Genomic DNA, 27,659 nt, shown 5'->3' with positions numbered 1-27,659 from the left:
TCCTGCTCAGGGTTCTTCTACAGGCCTCTCCTTCTTTCCAAGTTAGACCAGATGTGTTACTCGGAGCTAGCCACTCAGCACTTCCTGGTGCTCTAAACAGGTGGCTATCTTCCCCAACTAGACCCTTTTGGAGGGCAGGTGCCAGGTTATGATATTTTTCAGCTCTGTCCCCTCATGCCCAAGCCTGAATCGAACCACTTTGTGGGCAACTCTGGCTCCCTTACTTCCTGTACTGCGTGCAGCAGGGCAAGGGTATTGAGGCCTACAGGATACTTAGAAGACCATGGGAATAAAAACTTGATTCATAAATACTGTAACTACTCAGTGACTATGCAACCATTTAACCATTTTAAATGAGTAACGTCACTATAATGTTTGTTTTGGTCTCTTAACATTAAAACATCCAGCCTTTTCCAATGAAAAGCTTTCATTTTCTGAATGGCGTCCTTGCCTGACTTCAACCCTCACTCACTTTTATACCCTTTGTTCAGTCTCCAGTTTGCAGGATTACCTTATGAGCTCATTTTGTAGTCACAGCTGGTATATTTGGAACCTCTGGGTATTCTCACGTTCTTGGCACTGCAGGGAAGCCTGTATTTACCCCTAAGGGCCACCCTGACACCCATGACATTCTCAGTGTGGCTTCTAAGAAGTGACAGGTGAGCCCTCTAAGCACACTCCATGGGCCTTATAAGGATAGTGCCAGGCAGACACCGCTTACCATGTGGAGATGAGAGCACACACACACTGAGAGCCCAAATGCCGTGCTCACGGCCACCACATCGCTAAGTGGCACAGCACAGACGTGACTGTACAATATACTCTAACACAAGGGCATCGGAAGGCAAGATGATGTTGGGGTCATTTCAGACATCTAAGTCTTACATGCACTAAAAGGTCCTGAAAGCATCAGCCACTTTTAAACACAGGACAGTAACCGACATTCACAAAAAGAGACTCAGTTGTCACCAAAACACTAAAACAAATCCATTATAATTAAGAAATAGAGCAGATTAAAATCCTCCTGTCCCCCATAAAATTTGTATTTAAAATTCCTCAAAAAAGGCAAGAAAATATCAAATTTGTAGAAATTATATAAACTTTTCCAAGGTTCCAAACAGTGAAGATGTTACTGTACTATTTTTGTTTATAGTTTATCAAAGTTTGTGATTATCATCTCATGGGCTCGCTTTACTTTTTGAAACCTCATTTGGCTATTTTTTACAATTTCACGATTTAAAAAAAAACTGTATCACAATAATCAAATTGAGCACAACGATAATAACATCCCTAATCCCTGTTAGATATTTCCATATGTGTTCTGAATGCCACTTAATTTAGCTTCTTATTGGTCAGTGTATTGAAAAAGTCTTACTTTCTGCTGCGTTAATAGGACTGCACCACTGGGGAGTAAAAACCAGTGCAGGTGGTGAAAGAATAGGCTTTCGGCCTTAATGTATTCTGATGTTTTAACAGTATAAATGAGTTATTTCTGTAATTAAAAAACAAAGCTTTGTAAGTTAGCACTGCTAATCTTGAAGGAGGTAGAGAGGTATGGCAGAATATAACCTGTACTCGACTCCTTTGATGACCCATGTTATGGGAACCAAATGAGAGAAACTAACCAGGACTGATACTTGGTATATTACACTTCTGTGCTTGGTATCCAAGACTGCCTGACTCTTATATAATCAATCATGACCGTAAGATTTGACCCAACTTTTCCAATTACCTCTTGGAGCAGAATTTAAAAAATGAATTTTAAATTCTTCCCATGAATAATAGTGGCTTACTTTAATTTTAAATTGTACACAGAGTAATAACCTTGACACAGTTGTTCCAAAACATACTCAAGTGCAGCCTGTTGGAGTGGCTCACAAACAGGTTCTTGAACTAGAAAGGGGTGTAAAAAGGACACCTGCCAGGAAAAGTCCCATGACACCACCAAAAGTCCAACACTGTGTTGAAATTACTGCTTTTACAGAAAGAGGAACATAAAAGAGGCTATCACAGTTAGGCTAATAGTCTCAATATTAATTAATACTTCCTCTTATTATTTTTAAAGTTAAGAGTTGTAAAATTCTTCTACACAAATACTACCACAAGCATCTTAGGTTTGTACAAGTCTCTTTACCCTCCCACCCCTGGCATTTTCACTGATTTGCTACAGTGAACTTGGGATACTTTCCAATTATTTCAAGGCCAATCCTTAATACCAGGAGCAAAATGTATGGGCATCCCTGTGCAAAAACTGCAGGGTGGGAAGGGAAGAAGACTGACCATAGCACTGGAGATAACACAAAGTGGATTTAAGAATGCACGTATATTCTTTTAAAAACATATTTACTAAAGGGAATCCTGTAGTTAACAAATGGTGAACGGATGCTTAATGAAGGTGTTACCATTAGAGCAGAAGGGAGCACCCATTTCTGGCTCGGTAGGTGTTCCTCGTCCCACAGTGCATCGTAGCACCGAGAAAGCTACACAGAGTGGGCTTGTTCCACTGACTTCTGACCTCCAAGGTGGGGGCAAGCTCCAGTTACCCAAGGTGACAACAAACTTCCACTTTATTTTTTTCTGCTACAAAAAATAAAGTCAGAGGTGCTAACATCTGTACTAATAAAAGAGTAATATGCTAATTAGACCAGGAGACCTTCTGGACAAAGCCATGGTGGCAGGGCAGAAGCAGAGGCAGTTAGGGGTGATCAGGCCAGCAAAGGCGGGGGGGGCAGTTGGGGTTGATCAGGCCGGCAGGCAGAGGACTTAGGGGCCATCAGGCAGGCAGGTAGGTGAGCGGTTAGGAGCCAGCGGTCCCAGATTGCGAGAGGGATCCCAGATTGGAGAGGGTGCAGGCTGGGCTGAGGGACAGCCCCCACAACACACTAGTTTACTATGTGGACACCGGGCCACTAGTTTACAATATAAACTGATACATGCCGGAGGGATGTGCTTGAGACTGCTCTGCAGCCAAGCATGTGCGATCGAGTCTGGAGACCATGAGAGGCAGTAAGGAGCCTCACAGTTTGTACACGGCAATCAAAACGGCCAATCATATCACACCATCTGCACAGGTGCTGCAAGCAATGTGTACACCACTTCCAGAGGGACTGACAGACATGACATAAGACACCGTAATATGATAAGGCTGAATTACCAAACTGCCGGTATATATGAAGAGACACCATGCGCACTCCATTTGTGACAGAATTAAAAAAAAAAAAAAAAAGCCACGCCCACTTCCATATGATGAATTTTGGTGATGAAAAGAAACACTCCAAGATACAAAAGGACCAGATCGCTGCAGGACAGCTGCACAAAGATAACAGAACCAGGCTGTTCTGGTACAGAGATGATGGCTTTCCCCAAATAACCATGACCCCAATGAAACAGAGACAGAGCTGCAAACACTACAGGCCTAGAGGATGCCAACTCAGGAGATGTCCACAGGTACGCTGCCTGCTCACCCACATGCTATTGGCTAAGCAGCGGAAGCAGCTCGATTTTCACGGAGACCACGTGTCACCAAACCATCTGAGTGTTCACACTGCCTTCCCAAGAGCTCAGTGCGTGGGGCCTCTGACAGTAAAGGAAAACAAACGAGCAATCTCTCCAAAGCAAAGAGCCAAACCTTCAGCTGTGTGTCATCTTGTTTTTCTAATACATTTATTCTTAGTACAAAGTGAACAGGAATAAAGTTATATCCAACTACTAACAGTCTGGAGTAAATTTGGTATTCTTCATTAAAATGCACTAAGTTCCACTTAACTTCATTTCCTATATGAGGGAACTTAGCAGATGGCAAGTTTCCCCCACTAGGAAAACAATGTTTGGCAATATGATTTTGTTTATGAAAGAGAAAATTCACCCACCATTTATGTACTGACCACTTCCCCGTTTCCTGTGTGTCCTCTGGCCTAGACACATGTCTGCAGGCGTGGGCACTCTTTGGTAGTGGTCACTGCTCCCCGCACCTGTACCACAGAGCCTTAGAATAAGACTTACTGCCTATTAGACTCAGCCCTTTGCCTTGCTCTGTTCCATGTCTCAACTATTCATGGCTTTTATATTTCCTACAACACATAATTTTTTAGATTTATTCTTAGGTATCTGTTATGTTCTGATGCTATTGTAAATAGAGTATCTTTAAAAAGACAATTTTCTAGCTGCTGCAATATAAAAAAAATGATTTTGGTTATCACTTTTGTATCCAGCTAGCTTGCTTAGCCTTAATCCTAAGAAGTATCTGTCAATCCTCTGATTTTCTGTGTATATTGTCATTTCATCTGCAAATGCCACCACTGTTTGGCTGCTTGCCTGAGCTATGAGGAAGTGGCCAGAGCAGCATCCTCACCTCTTGCCCATTTCCAGGGAAGCTCTTACTGCTTCAACACTGAGTTCGATGCGTGCACTAGGGCTCTGTGGATTAACACTTTCCAGATGAAGGGACTGACCTACAGATTCAGTGCAATCCCAATCCCTATCTCAACAGAGACCATGCAACTGGATAAGTGGATTCTAAAATGTACATGGAAATGCAAAGGGTCAACACTTGCCAGGACTCTGGCAAAAGAACAACAGTGTGTGTGTGTGTGTGTGGTGGTGGTGGTGGGGGGGGGGGGGTTGTTGTTCCAGAAATCTAGGCTAACTGTAAAGCTTCACTAATGAAAACAGCCAAGCCTGAAATGCCACAGAGAACAGGGTCCAGAACAGGCCTGTGTGCATGTGGATACATGACTTATGACAAGTGGATTACAGAGCAGCGAAAAAAGGCCTGTCTTTAAATATATGGTGCTGGAACAAGCAGGTACCCAGGGATGAAAAGAAAGGAGAAAGGAAGGGGAAGGGAAAGAAAAGAAATAAGGGGAGAAAAAGGAAGGGGAAAGGAGAGGTGAGGGGGAGAAGGAAAAGAAAAGTTGGATTACAACCTATATAATAAAACCTTAATATGCAAATCGACCGACTGGCGGAATGACCAGTCGCTATGATGCGTAATGACAACCAGAGGGCAGACACTCAACTCAGGAGCTGCCCCCTGGTGGTCAGTGCATTCCCACAGGGGGAGCGCAGCTCAGCCAGAAGCTGGGCTCACAGCTGGTGAGCGCAGTGGCGGTGGCAGGAACCTCTCCCGCCTCCGCAGCAGCGCTAAAGAACAGCAAGCTGAGCGGTAAGGAGCAGTAAGCAGGCGGGCGGTAAGGTGCGAGGTGGTCTCAGACTGTGAGAGGGACCCCGGTCTGTGACAGAGATGTCCGCCTGCCGGCTTAGGCCCGATCCTCAGGGGGATCCAGTAGGCGGACATCCCCCGAGGGGTCCGGGACTACAAGAGGGCGCAGGCTGGGCTGAGGGACCCCCCCTCCCTCCAGTGCATGAATTTTGTGCACCGGGCCTCTAGTTATATATAAAAATAAAATATAAGCTTCTGGAAGGTTAGGACTTAAATCTGAAAGACAGAGCTTGAATGCTTTTAGAAAATAATATAGAGAAATCATTATGTAAAAAAAGAGGTAGAGAAGAACTTAAGAATAAAAACAGAAAATTTAAAAGATTGCTAAATTGAATTATAAAAAAATCAAACTTTTTTTTTTCATCAAGACACCACCAAGAATAAAAAGGCAAACCACAGAGTAGGGGAACTACCTGAATACATATAGCCAACGAATTCATATGAAGAATATATTAACTTTTCCAATAAATCAGTAAGAAAAATCCAGAGTACCAAGAGAAAAGTAGGCAAAAGTCATAACCAGGCACTTCATAAAATGTACCCAAATGGCTAATCACATATGAAAGGATCGTCACCCATTAATAACTAGAGAAATGCAAATGGAAACCACAATGAGATGCCATTAGATACCCAACAGATCGACAATCATTTAACAGTCTGAGGATGCACAGTGCTGGGAGGCGCTGAGCAGGAGTTCACACAGTGCTGAGCGGCTGCAGGTCGGGTGGAGTGCAGGGCAGACACGTGCTCTGTGGCACGTAACCCACTCAATGAGGCTCACACACACGTGCTCAACAACGTAGGTAAGAGAATGTTCGCAGCAGCCCATGTCCATCAGTAGTGGATACCCTATAATATTCCAAAACTACGGAGATAAATAAAGTACAGTTATACACAATAAGGATAAATCTTACAAAACACTGTTGAGTGAAAGAGGGGAGATAAAAAGGATTAACTCAGTATGATTTCATTTACATAAAGCATCAAAATGGCATCCTGAAAACAGAACAATGATAGTATACTATAATAACGATGTGAATGTGTTCTCTCGAAATATTGGTATTGTACTTTTCTTACCCTCCTTGTGATGACATGAGATAGTGTTTATGTGATGAGATGAAGTGCGAGAATGACGTGGACATTGTGACAGTACCGACAGTACCTAGAGGGGGCTTTTGGGTGCCTGGTCTGGCTGGTGGTTACATGAGCACTTACTTTATAATTATTCATTGTACTTGTTTTATATGCTTCTGTATGTGTTATATTTCAAATTAAAAAAGCTACATAATATGTGCATATCACAAAAAAACCCCCCAAAACACCCTCTTTTCTCCCAAAGGCATCCACTGTCACCAGTTAGTGTCCTCCCAGAGCTGCTCCATGCCACAGCCCAGGCATACTGTATGTACATGTAAGCCTTTTCCACAATGTTCTAGATCAGCGGTTCTCAACCTGTGGGTCGCGACCCCTTTGGGGGTCGAACGACCCTTTCACAGGGGTCGCCTAAGACCATCGGAAAACACATATATAATTACATATTGTTTTTGTGATTAATCACTATGCTTTAATTATGTTCAATCCGTAACAATGAAATTGGGGTTACCACAACATGAGGAACTGTATTAAAGGGTCGTGCATTAGGAAGGTTGAGAACCACTGCTCTAGATGAATCAACACTGAAAACCTCCAAACTAACCTTGAAACACATGCACACATGTGCACTCCCAACACATTTTCTAACGTTCCTTCCTCTACCTAGTGTTTATGTTGAAGAATTTAAGTTCTGGATATTGTTGTGTTTTATTTTTAAGTGAAAAAAATTTCCCAATCAAGGTGAAGTTCTAAGTGATCTCTAATTATTTTCTATTTATATAAAGTTTCTCCCTCTTCCTCTTTCTCTTAGAAAAGATAAGCAATTATGATCCCAAATGTATAATATAAATTGGGGGTATGATTTGCTTATCAGATCTAATGCATCTGGTGTGAAGCTACTGAGACATGAAAACAGGTCTGAGTAGGCTCCAATCCTGAGTATGTAGCCTGTAACATAAGGAATTAAAAAACTTATCCAACATGCATGCCAGGCACTGTTACTAGACATTGACAACACAGAGATAAATTAAACCATGATATAGTAGTCCCCCTTATCTGCAGTTTCAGTTATCTGTGACTGACTGAGGTCCAAAAATATTGTTGAAAATTCCGGAGATTAAACAATTCATGCTTCAGCCCTAGCGGGTTTGGCTCAGTGGATAGAGCATCGGCCTGCAGACTGAAGGGTCCCAGGTTCAATTCCGGTCAAGGGCATGTACCTTGGTTGCGGGCACATCCCCAGTAGGGAGTGTGCAAGAGGCAGCTGAATCGATGTTTCTCTCTCATCGATGTTTCTAACTCTCTATTTCTTTCCTTTCCTCTCTGTAAAAAATCAATCAATAAAATATATATTTAAAAACAAAAAAAAAAACACAAAAAAAACAATTCATGTTTCAAATTGTGCATCACTCTGAGTAGTATGATAAAATCTTGCGCTGTCCCACTCTGTCCCATCCAGGACATGACTGATCCCTTTGTCCAGCATATTCACGCTGTATATGCTGTCAGCCCATTGGTCACTTAGGCGCCGTCTAAGTTATCAAATGAACTGTTGTGGTGTCGAGGTAGCTGGTGTTCGTCTGCTTTACAGTAGTCTAACATGATGCCACAGTGTCACATCATTCTCGCACTTCTACTCATCACATAGATACTATCTCATGTCATCACAAGGAGGGTGAGAAAAGTACAATACCAATATTTTGAGAGAACACATTCACATAGTTATTACAGTATACTATTATTGTTCGGTTTTATTATTCACTAGTATTAATCTCTTAGGGTGTAAGGAAAAACATAGTATAGGTAGGGTTCAGTACTAGCCACAGTTTCAGGCACCCACTGGGGATACTGGAACATACTCTCTGTGGGTAAGGAGGAATGACTGTACTTGATCTAAAAGAAAACAACTAAAATCTGTGAGAAGTGCTATGACCGAGACATGTGAGGTACAGTAGGGATCCAGGGGCTGGGGGACAGGGATACAGGTTGAGGGAAGCGTTTCCTGGGGTCCCTTGAGCTTGGCTTTGGAGGAGAGTGAGCAGGAGCCACATCAGCTTCAAGAGGCTGAGGCCTGCTGTGGAGGCACTGGAAGCCCCCTCAGGGGTAAGATGTTATCTATAGGAGCCCACTTCTCAAACCAGAGGGCCCTGGAGTTATGGGACAAATGAAATAGGGTGCTTTTTCCTGGAAAATCGATTCCTCCCCAAAAGACAGAACCTTAAATTAGGACACTACTGATTCTATTTCACAAGGCCTAAATTAATAATACAGGATCCTTAATCAGAAATTCTCACAGAGGAGGGTCTTTGTCTTATTCACCACTTTAGCCTTCATAGCTAACACGGGCTGAGCACAGTGGGACCTCAAATATTTGTTGAATGAACAAATCAATCTGAAGGAAACAAATTCAGGTAATTTAATGAAGAAGAGGTCGCATAATTTAAAACCTATTTACATTCACAAGTATCAGAGTAGAATGCAAAGTCTACAAAAACTCAAGATAAAACCAAGGTCTTCAAAGAAACTGCTGGTGACAGGCATTTTAGCACTGGATCTCACAGCTAGAGGCACTTAGATAGAGAAATGTGAGCAGTACCAGGGGTAGAGAGATCCGAATCACAGAGGGCTTCTAACAGATGAGCAATACAACCTGACCTGGGAATAAGAAAGATCTGTTCCGAAGGGACTGAGGGACTGAAATTAAGATGCTGGAAGCGTGAAGAGCTACTTTAAAAGAGAAGGCTGGTCCATGAAACCAGTTTCCCAGTCTTTTTAGGAGGCAACCATGATGCCTGGGCTCTGGTTCCTCAGGTGTGGTAACAACGAACTCCTACCTTAGAAATCTAAACGTCTACAATTTGAAAGCAAGATGAACATGACTAAATGAAATATTCACTTTATGTATTTGAAGCAATAAGACTAACTTCTACTCTGACCCTTAGTATCCACATAATTTCAAAATTGAGTTAATTCCTAACTCAACTATTCCTAACTCAGTGGTCTGCAAAATGACAATAAACTTCTCAATGTCAAAATGCAAGTATCAGTTTGTCTGTTCTAACACACATTTTTCAAGTGAACGCCCCCCAAATCAAGTTGTGTCTTTCATTTGACAGCTGTTGTCTCCTTCCTTCTTAGTAACCCTTAGAATGGTTTGACCTCTGCTTGTTAGCACTTAGACTTGAGGAGACACTGTGGTTGGGCTTCAGCAGTTATCCTATCTAATAAAAGAGAAACATGGTAATTAGCGTACGACCGCTACCCTTTCCATTGGCTAATCAGCGAGATATGCAAATTAACTGCCAGCAAAGATGGCGGCCGGCAGCCAAGCAGCTGGAAGCTAACATGAGGCTTGCTTGCTTCAGTGACGGAGGAAACCAACGTTCCCCGCCTGCCTTGCCGGCCTCTGAGCTTGTAGTTTGAAACATAGTTACAAATATAGAAGCTAAACAAAACCCCAGAAACCTGCTTTCAGCAGCTGGGATCTCAGAGCTGGAGTTGATACAGTGTTTCGAGATTATAGAACCCAAACAAACCTGCTTTCAGCAGCAGAGGTCTCAGAGCTGGAGCCAGAGCTAAAGCTGGCCCATAATAAAAAAAAACAAAAAGAGAAAAAGGAGCGGTTGGGAGCTTCAGTCACCCGCCAGCTTGAAAACAGCCCTCAGCCCCTCACCCAGACTGGCCAGGCACCCCAGTGGGGACCCCCACCCTGAAGGGTGTGTGACCAGCTGCAAACATCCACCATCCCCTCACCCAGGCTGGCCAGGCACCCCAGTAGGGACCCCCACCCTGAAGGGGGTGTGACCAGCTGCAAACAGCCATCATCCCCTCATCCAGGCTGGCCAGGCACCCCAGTGGGCACCCCCACCCTGATCCAGGACACCCTTTAGGGCAAACCAGCCAGCCCCCACCCATTCATCATTCACTGTCCTATATAGTAAAAGGGTAATATGCCTCCCAGCACCGGGATCAGTGTGACAGGGGGCAGCGCCCAAACCCCCCGATTGCCCTGCGGCTCTGTGTGTGACAGGGGGAGGGGCCACAATCTCCCTATCTGCCCTGCTCTGTTCGTGGCAGGGGAAGGCGCCCCAATCCCCTGATCAGCCCTGCTTTGTGCCTGATAGGGGGGAGCTCCCCAACCCCCTGATCGCCCTGCGGCTCTGTGTGTGACAGGGTGCAGCACCCCAACCCCCCCCCCCCCCCCGCCCCATGGGCCCTGCTCTGCGTGTGACGGGGTAGAGCCATAACCTCGCCATCGGCCCTGCCCTGAGTGTGAGAGTGGCGGCGCTCCTACCCCCTGATCGGCCCTGCTCTGTGGGTGATAGAGGGCGGCACCCCAACCCCCTGATCCACCCTGCTCTGTGTGTGACAGGGGGCGGTGCCCCAACTCCCCTATCGGCCCTGCTCTGTGAGTGACAGGGGAGCTCCTCAACCCCCTGATCGGCACTGCTCTGTGCGTGACAGGGGGGAGCCCCAACCCCCCTGATGGGCCCTGCTCTGTGCGTGACAGGGTACGGAGCCCCAACCCCCCTGATGGGCCCTGCTCTGTGCGTGACGGGGGCAGCACCCCAACCCCCTGATGGGCCCTGCTCTGTGCGTGACAGGGGGTGGCGCCGCAACCTCCCTATCGACCCTGCCTTGAGTATGACAGGGGGCGGTGCCCCAACCCCCAAATTGGCCCTACCCTGAACGTGACAGGGGGTGGCGCCACAACCGCCTGACCCGCCCTGCTCTGTGCATGACAGGGGGCGGCGCCCCAACTCCCCAATCAGCCCTGCTCTGAGCCCGTCCAGAGGCTGTACCTAGGGATTGGGCCTGCCCTCTGCCACCCAGAAACAGGCCTAAGCCAGCAGGTCGTTATCTCCCGAGGGGTCCCAGACTGCGAGAGGGCACAGGCCGGGCAGAGGGACCCCCTCCCCCCCCCCCCCGAGTGCACAAATTTTTGTGCACCAGGCCTCTAGTCTATAATAATGAAAGTGTAATATGCTAATTAAACCTGATGTCCTTCCGGAAGTCCTTCCTTCAGGACAAAGCTCAATGGTGGGGGGCCAAGGCCCTTGCACAAATTTCGTGCATCAGGCCTCTAGTTATTTCATAAACACTGAGCCCCTGAGCACTGTCTGCAGGACCTAATTTCAAAGAGATGGAGTGACAGTGGTGACTCAAAACAGACAGGAGTGCTCACTGTTGAAGAACGCCATTGCTGGCTACCTGCATGGAGCTTCTGTTAGCCAGTGTTCCAAAAGAGAGTCAGAAGCAGGGAGCATTCCTCCGTTCCCAGCACTCTGGCCCCTTTCCCAGGTGTCCTGCCTACTAAGCTAATTTGCATAGAAACATGATAACAATGTAAGGCTGGCCAGCAGTTTCTACATGGATACTTTCGTCTTAAAATAATGTTTTCTTAGAGACAACCAGTAGCTAAAAATCCACTGAGTGTTCCCTTTAAACCCAACTCTGTAGTCCATCAAGGGCCAAGTTTGGGGTGGAAACCAGCTCAGGATGAGCAGATCTTGTGTAGATCCCACAGCCAAGTTGTTTGCCCAAACCTGAAGCTCTCTCCTCTCTCCTCGGACATTAGAGATCTGCCCTCCCTTTCGGCTTTTCTGTGATTCTTCAGCTCGCCTTTATTTGTACATATAGAAAGGAGTGATACTCACTTTCCTCACAACTTCCCCCCCGCCAACTCCCACCCCGTCCCTTTCTCAAAAATTATAGTGTAATTTTATAAGACAGATACTTCCATTTCAAAAAACAGTGACTGGAGCCAAGGTCTAGCTCGCCCCACCCTTTGCCCCTGAGAACTGGCATCCTCCCCAGGGACTGGGTGGGGAGGCAGTGCGGCACACTGAGATAAGAGAAGGCCAGGAGAGACTGGTTTCCGCAGAAAAGTTCTTAGGGCAAGTGAATTTTTCAGTGAAGAAGTATCCTGGAAGAAACAAATGATTTCTGGTCTAGATTCCACTATAGTAAAAAGAGGGTGAAGTCATGGCAATCTAAGCCCCAGGTTCCTGAAGCTATATGACTCTTGTGGACCCACATGTATGTTCAGAAACATGTCCTCACCTCCTGGGACAGCTGACATGTAAGAGAAACTCAAGTGATCTTAGTTGAATTTGAAGCCTTGGCTTTTTTTTTTTTTAAATATATTTTATTGATTTTTTTACAGAGAGGAAGGGAGAGGAATAGAGAGTTAGAAACATCGATGAGAGAGAAACATCGATCAGCTGCCTCCCGCACACTCCCTACTGGGGATGTGCCCGCAACCAAGGTACATGCCCTTGACCGGAATCGAACCTGGGACCCTAGAGTCTGCAGGCCAACGCTCTATCCACTGAGCCAAACCGGTTAGGACCCTTGGCTTTTTTATAAGTAAAGATGAAGATATGTCAGACTTCTAGGAACATAAAAGCCTAAGCGACTGTCTGACCAGTAGCTATGATGTGCAATGACCACCAGGGGACAGGTGCTCATCGCAGGAGCTGCTGAGCTGCAGTGACTTGGCAGCGGCAGTTCTCGGGTGACACACCCTAGAACCAGAGAGGAGGGACCCCGATTCTGGGGTGTGTCACCCAAGAACCGCCCTCTCACAATCTGGGACCCCTTGGGGGATGTCAGAGAGCCAGTTTCGGCCTGATCCCCACAGGCCAGGCCGAGGAACCCCACTGATGCATGAATCAGTTCACCAGGCCTCTAAAAAAGATATAAATCCCCAAACAGCCTGACTTGTTGACAAGGACCCTGTTTCCTGCTTAGACCTCCTTCTGGAATGCCTTATGGGAACAGCTAGACACTCCCCATTAGGACAAGTGCGTTGAACACGTTGGGTGGATCCATATCACTTCATCTTCCACTTAGACTAGCACTTTTGGTGAAACACTAAATATTAATCTTACTGTATGTACATGGTGACCAGTTACCAACATAGCTCATTATCTAAAGCATAAGGACAGGTACCATTTCAGGAAAAATGGCTGATTTTATCACATATGATGAACAAGGAGCTGCCAAAGGAAGATTCTGAAAATTTGAATATGTTTGCCAGCAGACACAACAATGCAGAGCTGAGGGAAGGACATGCTGGAAATATGCACACATTCTTCTCAGTTCCTATGTTATATCCCCTTTTCCTTTCTCTGTGTCTCAGACAGATACAAGGGGTTCTTTCTGGACACAAGCTCTTTTATGATGAATTCTGGGCTCTTAACACATGACGTCTGACCCAGGGCTGCAGCAGGGGGGAATCAAGGGACAACACAGTCAAATAAGCCTCAGGGCCTGTGTGCCAAGACCTGGGAGAGAATCCTGGGACTCAGGGCCCTAAAGCGATACACGCATCATGACATGCACAAGGAACCACAAAATCAGGGACCATGTGTATGCACATGTGTTCTCATGGGGAGGTGGAGCAGATGAAAATCGGTGCTAAATCCCTCTAGTCCCCATTCCCAGCATCTGCTGACCTCTTCATCTCCACCCCTGTGGGATTAGTATTAGTTAACAGTGCTCATTTTTTTTAAAAAAAATTGATTTCAGAGAGGAAGGGAGAGGGGGAGAGAGATAGAAACATCAATGATGAGAGAATCATTGATCTGCTGCCTCCTGCATGCCCCCTACTAGGGCTCTAGCCCATAACCCGGGCATATGCCCTTGACTGGAACTGAACCCAGAACCCTTCAGTCTGCAGGCTGACGCTCTATCCACTGAGCCAGACCGGCTAGGGCAATAGTGTTAATATTAACCTATGCTGGGTTACACTCTATACCTCACCTGGTCATCAACTAATCCTGGTAGGAGGCCAACAGTGTAAAGATACAAGCCAATAAAGAAAAATGATAGTTCTTCCTGGTGGTGGGGAGTGGCCTATGGCCTCCTGGGGACTGGACAAGCTTTCCCCGGGGCCTCCTGACTCTCACTGTAATCCTAGGAGGAACAGAGGGGGCATGGCATCCTCCACCTCCTCTGTATCCCAGCAAATGACAGGTGCTCAACAAATGTGTCACATAAACTAATGATGCTGATGGGACAAAACTGCAGGTGTTCATAACCAGTGATTTCCACACTCCTGCATAAGGCATCCCTCTTAGACAGGGCGCCCTCACCCCTTGCCCAGTGTAGAGGGCAAGAAAGAATCCTGAGGCATAAACTAAATGGAAACTTCACACTGCTTACGCCTGCCACTTTACTATCTCAATACATAAATTATAAAGAGAAGGCTTTAAACTCAGAGCTTGGATACAGTAGACAGAAACACTGCAAGGCTGCCCTGGCAGGAAGACAAGCCCACAGCAGGTCTTCCTATGCCGGGCAAGTGTGACCAGCCAGGGCCTGGTCCCAGGTCTGTGAAACTGGAGGGTAATCCTGGGAGAGACACCCAGCACTTTGCTCACTCCCACCTGCACCCCCCAAAGCAGGCCTCTTTATGGCAGGGGTAATTAGTGGTGACACTGCTCTGTGATGAAACCCTCCCCGACATTCCTGTCACGGGGGAGTCATGGCTCTGAGGCCGAGTCTAGGTGGGTCCTTGGATGGAGCACACAGAGAGGACAAAAGCGAAGCTCACTGCTATTTTTTAGGAAACTCTCCAGCAGCGGCTCCCCAGCTGACCTTGGAGACACCCACCGCTCGCCACTTTATAAAAGGGCCCGAGCACATTCATGCCGCCCAAATCACACACAACTGTAATCCATTTAGTGTATCACCGCAGGGCCCACTACCCTGGAGAAGAACATGCCACTTTAACATCTGATGTTTTTATTATTAGTTAAAACAAGAAATACTCTAGTGTTCTGGTATCTGTTGAAAGACATTTAGCTAATCCTTTTCTGCGTATTTTATCCCAAATTGCACAAGAAACTGAAAGGCGGTAGGGGCAGGTAGGAGAGGGTAAAGGGGGAATGAATGGTGATGGAAGGAAACGACTTTGGGTGGTGAACACTCAATACAGTATACAGATGATGTATTATTGAATTGTACACCGGAAATCTATAAAATTTTATTAACCAATGTCATCCAATGAATTCAATAAAATTTTTTTAATTGCAAAAGAAATTGAAATTATACTTCAAATCATATATGTACACACTTCCATTCAATTCCTCCTTTCTTGAGGAGGCAGGGTTTGGTAAGGGTTAAGTCAGCTGGTACAATGGGGCTCCGCCTCAGGCTATGTGAGCTGGTCCTGGGAAGAGGAGCTCCACTGTCCACTCTCTTGTGGGGATGGCAGGAGGCAGCCACTACAGGCAGTGCCAACCTTCTAGCAGTGCCAAGAGGAACCGTACACAAGACGTTCCCCTGGGAGCTTGTAGCCACAATGGTTTTTGAGACAGGGTGGGCACAACATGATGGTCGACTGAATGTGCTCTTCCTGGGAAATACCAGCCTCTGGGTCACCTGGCCATCTCAGGCACTGCTCCTGGCCTGGCCTGCGGCCTCCCTTGGTCTCAAAGTTTCCCCCCTTGGCAGCCAACGATCCCTCCCCCCCCGCCCCCCCTGAAACCTTTACTCCAGACTGCTCTCTGTGTTTGAAACCAGAGGGTTTTATTACAAACGGAACACCACGCTGGTGTACCCAGCAGTGGCAGTGCCCGGCTAGACACAGAGCACATTTATGGGATCTGGAGCAGGATGCTGCCCTGAGCTCTACATTGAAGCTGCCTGTTGAATAGGGTGATCTAAGCTGGTGCCTATTCAGGAAATCTCTATGGTCTAGTCCTCTATAAATTCTATGACTCTGTAAAAAGCATTTTGAAAAACTTATTCTTTATAGCCCACAATTTATAGTTAAATCAAAACAACATATGCTCATGGCACTCCGAGGCCATAACTGCCCCTTGGTTTCTGATGCCGACTCCTTCACTTACAAACACTAACAGAGTCCCTGAGACACTGGCAGCAGAACAAAGGGGTCAGAACTTGGGTGGGAATGTGGGGATACCTGGGTTGGAATCCCAGCTCCACCTGTTACCACTCTGGTGACCATGGGCATGGTACTTTACTTTTTTGGGGCCTGTTTCCTCAATTGGAAAATGGATTCGCGGTCCCTAGTGGGTTCCTGTGAATTAACAAATGTGCTGTGCTCAGAGCAATGCCCCAGATAGAATATGTCTGCAGTAAACACTACAGGTTTTTGCTTTTGCGCATCAGGAGACTTCTTAGCTTCTTAGCTTCTACTCAATACTGTTTATGCTCTGTCCTTAAAATAATGTTCATTATGGAGGCAACGCCATCTGTCCTCCCCAGGCATTTCCACACAGGCCACCAATGCACTGTACTCAGCCACTAAACTCGTCCCTAATGAAAGGTGGGCTCTCGATTTGGCAGTGTCTGGCTGTGCGTAACTCAATTACGTGGCTGTGTCGGCACAGACCATAGGCACCCGCTTTGCTCTTCTGGTTCTAGAGCGGTGCAGCGCGAGGGCAGCTACTTAAACGTGGCGAAAGACTGAGCGAATCAAATCCAATTATAGCACACGTGTCTGCTTGGTCACCGAGGAGCCAATCCTCCGCCAGTTCACAGACATTTCCATTCGATCCATTTGTGGCATAACTAGATTTGAATGGAAAAAATCCTTAAAGTTTGATAGGCTTATAAAAGGATTATAGTGGAGCTTTTTTTGGAGGGGGGGCGGGGAGGAGAATAGGGCTAGAAGCTAACAGGATAAGAAGATCAATAAAACTGGAAAGTGTGGAAAGTGGCCAACAGACCAGGGTGCAGGAGACACTGAGGTGACCCAGTTGCCCAGCTCCTTGAGATTTCTGGGCCTGTCTCCAGGAGATTGAAGGCGCTCCTCTCAGAGACCAGAGTGCCAGCAGCAGTCAGGATAAAAACACAGCAGGGTTTCCAGATAGGAACAGGGCAAGAACCGTGTGATTTTTCTTTTTTAAATCCAGGACAGGAACTGATAGTGGGTAACACAGCGGGAAACATAAAAAGCCAAGGGCATAAACCTATCTTTCTCTTTGCGTATGGTTGATAACTGGTCTTTCAATAAAACTGGGACTTAATTGCTAATATATGATATATTCACATGTATTACATATTTTTGAAAAATTTTGTTTTCAGAAAAATGATACATGTTCACTGCGAAATTAAAAAAAATCTAAACAGTTGGTTAGAGTGTTGTCTCATACATCAAAAGACTGCGGGTATGCCGAAACCGGTTTGGCTCAGTGGATAGAGCGTCGGCCTGCGGACTGAAGGGTCCCAGTTTCGATTCCGGTCAAGGGCATGTACCTGGCTTGCGGGCACATCCCCAGTAGGAGATGTGCAGGAGGCAGCTGATCGATGTTTCTCTCTCATCGATGTTTCTGACTCTCTATCTCTCTCCCTTCCTCTCTGTAAAAAATCAATAAAATATATTAAAAAAAAAAAAAAAAAAGACTGCGGGTTCGATCCCAGTTGGGGAGCATATCAGAGGCAAACGATTGATGTTTCTCTCTCCCTCCCTCCCTCTCTCTATCTCCCCTCTTCCTCTTTCTCTAAAATTAATAAACATATCCTCTGGTGAGGATAAAAAATATCCAAACAACAAAGAAAGGGAAATGCAGAGAAGGGCTGTTGCCCACTGACAACGCCTACCTGGTCTCCACATCCACCACATGCTGAATTGTGTCAACAAGCTATTGGGCATCAGGCGTCCTAACGCCCCATTTTTGCCTTCCTCAACTGCTTCAAGAATGTCCCGTAGATCAATAACTAGACCAACATCATCCAACGTTGTTTGGAATTTCACTGTATATGTGTGCTATAATTTAACAAGTCAAACTAGTTTTTTCAGTGTTCTTTTAAAAAAGGTTACAAATAATGCTTTAATTTGTAATTACAGGTGGAAGATGGAACACACTTATCTAGTTGTACTACTCCCATCTAAAACCTCACTAAAAAGGACAGTGAACGCTGAAGGGCTCACACTTTCCAGGCAATGGGACTGCTGGCCGGAGAGCAGGTGGGGGAGGGAGGCTGGCTGGCCAGCAGGGAGAGGGGTACAGGACACGGTATGGCTGTGGGTGGCAGGGAAGCAACTTGGAACACATTGGTGAGGCCCCAACGGCCCTGATAAGAATGACCACAGGCCCCACAAAGCAGGCTGCAGGGGGGTGGACAGCAGACTGGGGGAAAGGTCCTTAACAGCCATCCTCCGCAGACCTCTTGGCTTCCATCCCCTCCCCATGACTACAAAGGCTAATAAGGTCTCTTGTCTCAGCGAGAAAAACTTGAGAAAATATTTTTAAAACAATGTATTTAAAGGCACCAATAAATTCACAAAATAGTGAGGATTCATAGGGTCAAGAAGAAAAGACAACAGAAACCAAGGGGGTGAGCCCTGGGGTCACCCCGCCCTTCTTGAGGCAGAAAGGAACCCAGGGTCCTTGAAGGCTGAAGGGGCTGCTTGGACCCCCAATCTCCCTGAAGGTAGATCTGTACATGAGCAGAACGACAATGTGGCAGAAGGAGGCACGGCCAGCGTCCCCAATGTCCCATTTGGGATCAATGTGGCAGAACACTGACAAATGGGTGAAACTTGATAAAGTTTTTTTGTACTTTTCAACAACTTTCCATACATTTGAAATTATTTCAAAAAGTTAAAAACAATCATACCTCAAAATTAAGGAATGGACATTGAATTTTACCAAACGCCACCTTCAGATCTATGGAGATGCTCCCTCCATCTTTCCTTTGAACTGTGACACACTGTGCGGTGACTTCCACCACGGGCTTCTGTGCCTGCCTTTGCCCTTCCTCCACCACCCACCCTTTCCAAACTGGTTCTTTGGTTTTATCCTTTTTTGTTTTCAGTTTCCTAATTCATTTATTTCTCCTTCTGTCTTTATAGAATACAGAAATCCTTTAACTTATTTTGGTCCTTTCCTATCTTTTTAAAAAAGTGTTTAGATGATTTCTTCTCATCCTTATTTAATAACTAGGGACCCGGTGCACGAAATTCGTGCACTGGGTGTGTGTGTGGGGAGGGGAGTGTCCCTCAGCCCAGCCTGCCCCCTCTCACATACTGGGAGCCCTCAGGCATTGACCCCCATCACCCTCCGATCGCCTGATCGGCCCCTTGCCCAGGCCTGACGCCTCTGACAGAGGTGTCAGGCTTGGACAGGGGAGCCCCATCTCCCCCTGATCACTGGCTCTGGCCCCCGCCCAGGCCTGAGGCCTCTGGCCCAGGAATCATGCCTGGGCAGGGGACCCCCATCTCCCTCTGATCGCTTGCTCCACCCCCCGCCCAAGCCTGACGCCTCTGACCCAGGCTTCAGGCCTGGGCAAGGGGACCATCATATCCCCCCAATCCCCAGCTCTGCCCCCCACCCAGGCCTGATGCCTCGGCCAGAGGAGTTGACCCTCATCACCCTCCGATCACCAATCACCAGATCGGCCCCTTGACCAGGACTGAGGCCTCCGGCAGAGGTGTCAGGCCTGGGCAGGGGACCCCCAGCTCCCCGCGGTTGCAGGCTCCGCCCCTGCCCAGGCCTAACGCCTCTGGCCTAGGTGTCCGGCCCCGGCAGCGGGGACCCGCAGCTGCAGCGGCCCCGCGATCGTGGGCTCCGCTTTAGGCCCAGGCAAGGGACCCCTAGCTCCCGGGATTGCCAGCTTCGACCGTACCCAGCTCCCATCGCTGGCTCCACCCCTACTTCCTGCTATCACTGGCCAGGGCGGCAAAGGCGCCTGATTCTCCGATCATGGCTGGGGGGCAGGGCAAAGGCGGCCCCAGGGCCGCCTTTGCCCTGCCCCCCAGCTCTTAGCTCCCCCCTGGGTTTCCAATCACTGTCAGTGGCAGGGGGCTTCTTCCTGCTTTCCCTTTCACCTCCTTGCATTGTGCCTACATATGCAAATTAACCGCCATCTTGTTGGCAGTTAACTGCCAATCATAGTTGGCAGTTAACTGCCAATCATAGTTGGCAGTTAACTGCCAATCATAGTTGGCAGTTAATTTGCATATAGCCCTGATTAGCCAATGAAAAGGGTATCGTCGTACGCCAATTACCATTTTTCTCTTTTATTAGATAGGACTATCTTTACATGTTACCTTTGTAAGACGTCACCTTAACTCACAGTCACTCACGGAGACAGGGCTGGCCTGGGATCCGAGAGCACAGCCCATGTCAGGCAGCCCTGCTCAGACCTCAGTCCTCTGGCTCACCTGCTGTCACTCTGTGAGTAGTTGGCTGTGCTTAGGCTTCGACTCCACATGGGACAATGGGGACACTGGCCATGCCGCCTTTGGAGTGAATGTTTACTAATTGTTGTTCATCTGATGACATTGTTCAGTCTACTGAGGGCCAGGGAGTGATCTAGACTTTGAGGATAAAGTTTTCAACCCAACAGAAAAGGTCCCACCCTTCATGGAGGGTATACTCAAGTGGGGGGAGACAAGCAAGTGAAAACAAAACCAAAACACCAACAAAACAATTTCAGGGAAGAAGAAATCCTAGGGATGGGTTGGATGGGGCTAGGGGCCTGTCCTTGAAGATGGGTCTGGTTGAAACATGGAAGATAAAGAGGAACCAGCAGGGTCATGCCTGTGAAGCTCCAGCCAGGCAGCCCAGCACCCACCAGCAGGCCTGCTTCTACTTCTGCATTTATTCCTATTTTTACTGCATTACATGAGAGAATATGGTTTCCACTCATTTCAAATTTTGAGAAACTGCAGTCTTTCTCTGTGAACGATTGTATGTTAAAACCCTGGTGAGCATCTGTTTGGGGAAGTCCCCCATTTCACTTAATAACTCCTGGTCACCATCCGCTCTGGGAGTGGGCATGTCTCCCTCCACCCCTGGCCTCAGGGACTGTGTCCCTCCAGCTCTTGCCATTCAATCAGTAGGCCACATATGTTCATGGTTGTTTTGTCATCCTGTGGACTGTGCTTTAGTGTGAGGAAGCATTCCTGACTGTCTGAATCTTTTCTGCTTTGAATTCACCTTTGCCCAGAATGAAGGTCTTGGCCTTTGCTTTTCTTTTGCCCACGGGGCCACTTTAACATGGAGCCGGAGCTGCCAAGCCAGAAGGATGTTAAAGCAGGCAAAATAACCTTTGCACTGGGCCAAAACAACTTTGTGCCCCAAAGAACCATTTGCAAAGATATTACAACTACTGGACTGATGAGAACTGGACAGAAAATTAAATTGTTTAGAATTAGCATCACTGTGTTAGCTTTATCTGCACCAATAGAAATGCCTTCTTCTATGGATATAATTGTTTTCCCTCCCTTTGCCTTTGTCTCCTCATCAGAACACTATTTGGCCTTATGCCTGAGTCAGTGTGTTAGGAAAAGCTATTCTTCGTGATCTCAAATAAATATTTGTTGCCTCCCACTATGAAAGGCCTTTTATTTTCAGGTTAATATGCTTAGCATACTTCCTTTTTCATTTCCATATTTATTCTATATTCTTTTTAATGCCCTTGTGCATATTACCCACTTCATTTTAGGATTTAAGGCCAAAGTCTGAACCACATTTACTCAATTTGTTACATATAGTAGTGCACATATAAGGATAAACCTAACTTAAATCTATGGAAGTAATCCTTAAATTTTGCTAGCCTTTAAAAAATGTATTTAATATTTCATTAGATATTATATTTAAATAAATTTATTCAGTTTACATAGCATTTTGAAAAGATCTTCAGATCCTTGAGATATAAATTTCCAAATTGCAGAATGAGTCATCTATCTATCTATATAAAAGGCTAAGTGACTGTCCGACTGTCTGATAGGTATGATACACACTGACTACCAGGGGGCAGACGCTCAACACAGGAGCTGCCGAGCTGCGGTGACTTGGCAGTGGCGGTTCTTGGGTGACGCACCCCGGAATCAGAGAGGAGGGAGCCCGATTCTGAGGTGCGTCACCTGAGGTGCATCACCTGAGAACCATCCTCTCGCAATCCGGGACCCCTTGGGGGATGTCGGAGAACCAGTTTCTGCCCGATCTCCACAGGCCAGGCTGAGGGATCCCACCTGCTGGAAGGACCCCGCCCACTCCACAGACACCCTTTGAGCCACAGCCCCGCCCCAGGTGCAGCTGGCCGGGGAGGGACCATGGGAGGTTGGCTCCAGGCTGTATCCAGCCTGTCTTGCCCAGTCCCACCCTGCTGGCCACCTTCTAATTAATTTTATTTCAATGTGCATAAATCCACGTGCTGGGGCACTAGTTTACAATAAGGATGGAACGTCACAAAAACTAGCTATGAACGTGTGTGAGATTCTAGAAGCTGTGATTTTGGTCTTAAGGGCTAAGAACATCGCTATTCCTGCATGTGCCAGGCAGTCTCCCTTGGATGGTCCCAGCCAAAGAGCCACGGTCCCTGGACTGTAAGGAACAGATCCAGGCCATCAGCAGGCGGAATCAGAGATTCCCAAGCCTAAAGGACAAAGGCCATGCTTTCCTCACTGCTCACATGGTCGAACACACTCCTGAGAGCAACACGCTTCTCCAGGAACCTGGCAAGAAAGGGAAGCAAAACAGAAGCCCCTGCCAGACCTAACCTTTCTCTGAGGCTTTTTTTAAAAAAAATATTTTTATTGATTTCAGAGAGGAAGGAAGAGGGAGAGAGAGACAGAAACATCAATGATGAGAGAATCATTGATCGGCTGCCTCCTGCAAGCCCTCGGGGATCGAGCCTGCAACCCAGGCATGTGCCCTTGACCAGAATCGAACCTGGGACCCTTCAGTCCGCAGGCCAACTCTATCCACCGAGCCAAACTGGCCAGGGCTCTCTGAGGCTTTTTTATCACGTGCTCACAGGAGCTGAATTTAAGAAAGTGAATCTCCAAGATTTGAGGACTTTTTCTCAGAGCTTTTTGGCCTAGTCACCCTGGAAGAGGAAAGGCTAGTGGCAGTCTACTAGAGTGTTAATTTCTGACTTTCCCAGCATACAATCAAGATTCACTCCTCTAATCCCCATTCAGACTCCTGATAAACCAAATTAGCATCTTATGCATAAATCCTTTGCACAAATGCTCGAAGCAACCTGACAGCCTGTGAGGTTAAGCAGCCATTATATGACCTCATAATTGAAGGGACTTGGATGCCAGGACTGACGTTTCACTTACAAGAGTCTGGGAAGAGTGTTTCCCTTGAGCCATGTGTCCTGGAACTGTCGCCTGAACCACAGAGGAAAATACCTCTCCAGGTTAAATTACTGGTGGGCGCAGATGTCAACAGCTACACCTGGATGCCTTATCAGGATCATTTCATGTCGTAATCTTTCTTCATCTCCTTTTTCTGTGAAGACTATTTTTTGTATAGATCTAAAAGACTACGTCTTCTTCCTGAAACTGGCCTCAGTATCACTGTCACTGCTTCTAGCCTCATGTGTGACATAACTGTCCTGATTGCACCACTTGGTTAATCAGAGGACTAGACCATTCAAACTCTGGAATCAATGAAGACAGAAGTTAAGCCAAAGCACTCCCAGCTGTATTAGAAAATTTGAAAGAAAACCACTTGTAGTGCTTCAATGCTTTAGACAGCATATTTACAAACATCATGCTGCCTGATGCTCCTCACAAGCCCATGAGAAAACGCCGTTTTGGAACAGTTACTTCACTGGACAATAGTTGGGAGAGACAGAGCTCAAACTCAGGTCCTCCCACTCCATCACACTGTGTCCTCTCCAAATGTAAGTAAGGGAGGAGGGCGCTTTGGGGCTGGGTGACCAGAGCCAAGAATGAATGCAAAATTAAGCACAGTGGGTTAGCACTGTGGTAGTTTCTGAAGAATTAATAAACCACATAATTAAATCAGTTGTTTTAGGCAACTTGGTGATCCCGTAACAACTTGTGCAAAACTTTCTGAGTCTAGGAATCTACTAGCTGACCTTCAGTAACCTGTCTCCTTCAAACATCGCTCCAGCCAGACCAAGCTGGCCAAGACTGCTCACACCAGAAGGATGGAGGCCGCCTTGGAGCAGGAGTCCCCCTCCCTGCCATTGCTAATGAGAGCCCCAACACTAGCCAGTTAGCAGTGGTGCCCACCTTGTGCACAGGAGCAGGCCCAGCTGCAGGTTTTTGCACCACCTGGACCTCCCTACCAGGCAGGTTGGGCCAAGAGTAAACAAACAACTTGATTAGAGGGCAATGTTTTGGCCAAATTGAAGCTTTTCTCCTGAAAACTGAAGCTATCAACCATCAGTTTTCACTAACTGGAATCTGAATTTGGAAACATGGAAAGAATCAGGCAGATCAAATCATCCATTGTCACTGCTAACATTATGGATTTTAGTGTGTTCCAGACTCTGTGCCAAGTTCTCTCCCATTCATCTCATTAAAAACACACAACTATTCCATGGGGAGAATTATTATTCCCATTTTGCAAATGAAGAAGCAGGTATTCAGCAGGTTAAGTAACTGGCACCAGCCATAATACCGTGGAGCAGAAGTGAAGAGACAGGCAGAGAAATTACCAGGGGAATGAATTGCCAGGAGGTGGAGGGGCAGGGATAGAGCCACAAAGAGGGAGGGAGCTGTGAGTTGCGCTGCCAGTGCCCCTCCCCCAGGCTGCCAGGATCCTGGCTGTCAGCCTCCAAGTGCAGCTGCAGGGCTCCTGTGCTTGGAACCAAATTCGAGACTGGAGAGGCTCTTCAGAACAGTCTTCAAGGAGTGAAGGGGTCGGGGGGCAGGGCTCCCCACACTAGGCATTCACCAATGGCTTCTTGATTTTTACCACAACTGTGACCAGTTGTGCTATTATTTACTTGGTGCTTTTCTTTAAATGAACACACTTTTTACTAAGCTCTGACCTAAGCAATAGTAATCCAAGAAATCATGATTTTGATTTGCTAATTATATAATTTATATTCATCAATAGAAAAATATTAAAACAATGTTCAACTCTGATCACTAAATCATCTCCTGTACCCCTGGTGGGGAGCAGCGCCCATCCTTGGGAATCTGGGGCCACCCACTGAATAAAGAACAAGAACCCCTAATTCCCCTAATTCGTAGATTTCTCTGTTGACTATTACCAGTCGACACAGTGCAGGATCTGGAGTCTTCATCGCCTGTCCTAAAAGAGGATCAAGATCATCCTCCCCTTATTGTACATTCTGTTTCTCTGGCTATAAAATGAAACTGTTTAGAAACCCAGTGTAGGAATCTCTCCACCAATCTCAGGCTATCAATTCATTCTTTTCAGTTTTGCCTTCATATTTACATTGTAATATTGCTGCTAATTTAAGGGTATCTTTGGACAAATTAAACTGAACTTTAACAGGCTCATTCTCTCACTTATATAAGAATGTACAATGAAGGTAGCATGTCCCATCCCAAGTCACACAGGAGGTGAGCATCTTCCTTTGCGCAATGGTTTTAGCATCACAAACTAGAAGGGAGCCAAGAAGATGCTGTGTCCACTGGCCCATGAGCAGCATACACTTTTTCTGAAACTGTGTTGAAACTCCAACTGGCCCTCCAAACTAGTTTTTAGTAAGCTTTTTTCTTTTAATATATGTTGCATATATTCTACCATTTTAGGCCATATCAAAATTCTTTTGTGGAAGTAGCCAAGATATAAATAATGTCCTATATAAATGCATAGCATGTGTTAAACAGTAAGACATCATAGGTGCCAACAAGAACTGTATTTCAATTGTGGTGAAACAAACAAACAAACAAACAAACAAACAAACAAGAAGCAGCACTTCGTCCCCCAGAGCAGAGCTGAGCGTGGCGCCCTCCTCGGGCTCGGCTGACACCCTGGCACAAGCTGCTTCTTGTGCTCACACACACACTTCTCCGCACATGGATTGTAGGCCTCACACTTTTCACCTGTGTGACAGCTATCAGACACCAAGTGCTCAGAAACATGCGTGGAACAAACACACTTAAACAAGGGCTCAATGTGCCACACTACTAGAACCCTGTCTGTCCACGCAGTTTGTCCTGCCTGGTCCTCTGACGCCCAATCCTGCAGGGACACTTAGCATTTCTCCATCCTTTGCCCCTCTAGTTGGTCCCATCTGACTTTCCACTATTGATATTTGTGTCCTTCTAGTCCAGTGATGGCGAACCTTTTGAGCTTGGCGTGTCAGCATTTTGAAAAACCCTAACTTAACTCTGGTGCCATGTCACATATAGAATTTTTTGATATTTGCAACCATACTAAAACAAAGATTTATATTTTTGATATTTATTTTATATATTTAAATGCCATTTAACAAAGAAAAATCAACCAAAAAAATGAGTTCGCGTGTCACCTCTGACACGCGTGTCATAGGTTTGCCATCACTGTTCTAGTCACTTGGGTTGCAAACTTCCTGAGGACAGGCTTTCTAAATTATATTTGTATTTTTTACTTTATGTTCTTGAATTTTTCTTTTACACCTTTAAACTCAAGTACCTATCATTTCAGCCAACCTAACAGAAACCGTGTGTTTAACAGAATAACACAAATATGCTGAATTTTCACTAAGCACCTTTGCTAGAATGATCTACCTCATTGGACATACTGCTGCCAGGTCCCTTCCAGACACACCCCATCAGGAACCCCAGCTGGGGCAACATTCTGTTGCTCCAACTTCCACTGACCCGGTCAGCCTCAAAGCAGGGCCAAATCGGGTCAGAACCTTCAAGCCACAACTGAGGACTTGCCTTTGGTTCTGGTGAGAGCAGTGTCAAGTTAGAGGTCTGTGCAATTCCCCTGTGATAACTGAAGACAGCATTGAAATACGTGTTTCAGGGGTTGTGAATATGAGTTGTAACAGCGACCTGAGCTGATGGATTTGGAAATTCTCTCTCCTACGGACTAATAAGCACAACGAATCTTCAAGAACCAATAGGAGAGTGTGGCCGGCATGGCTCAGTGGCTGAGTGCCCACTTATGAACCAGGAGATCATGGTTTGATTCCCAGGAAGGGCACATGCCTGGGTTGCTGGCTCCATCCCCAGTGTGGGGCTTACAGGAGGCAGCCGATCAATGATTCTCTCATCACTGATGTTTCTATTTCTCTCTCCCTCTCCTTTCCTCTCCGAAATCAATAAAAATATATTTTTGAAAAAAGAACACTGGGAGAACACTATGGCATTGTTAGGAATTATACTTCAGTGCTTCTCTGTCATAAATATATCTAACTAAGATCTTCTGTCTCAATGACAGGCCTGAAAACGCAGATGCGTTCTTTACAAAATTATTACTCGCAGATTGTGAGGTTCAGATAATACCATGCATGTCCTAATTTCAGTTCCAGCTCTTATGAGGCAAGAATGCCAAGCAACCAGCTGTGGCAGCAGGGGACTGAAGAGACAACTTCAGAAAACTTTTCTTGTTTATCACTATGGACACTAAACCAGTGTTCGGTTTCTAGGAGCACAATTTCAATCCTGCAAAAAGGAAAACAACAACAAAAG

The 27,659-nt window shown here is 46.3% G+C and overlaps 1 protein-coding gene across 13 annotated transcripts in view; it reads right to left on the bottom strand.

Annotated features, from left to right (window-relative positions):
* PPP2R5C (protein phosphatase 2 regulatory subunit B'gamma) overlaps positions 1 to 27,659 on the bottom strand; it is a 140,346-nt gene that overhangs the window by 52,136 nt on the left and 60,551 nt on the right. The window contains exon 2 of one of the 13 annotated variants that reach the window (XM_059686753.1): positions 9,380 to 9,534. The exons of the other annotated variants lie outside the window; for them this stretch is intronic. The gene's annotated coding sequence lies outside the window, so the exon portion shown is untranslated. The remainder of the gene's footprint in view (positions 1 to 9,379; positions 9,535 to 27,659) is intronic. 13 annotated transcript variants of the gene reach the window in all.

The sequence above is a fragment of the Myotis daubentonii genome, chromosome 1 (genome assembly GCF_963259705.1).
Source record: "Myotis daubentonii chromosome 1, mMyoDau2.1, whole genome shotgun sequence".
Taxonomy (NCBI): domain Eukaryota; kingdom Metazoa; phylum Chordata; class Mammalia; order Chiroptera; family Vespertilionidae; genus Myotis; species Myotis daubentonii.
This window is presented reverse-complemented; position numbering and strand designations above follow the sequence as displayed.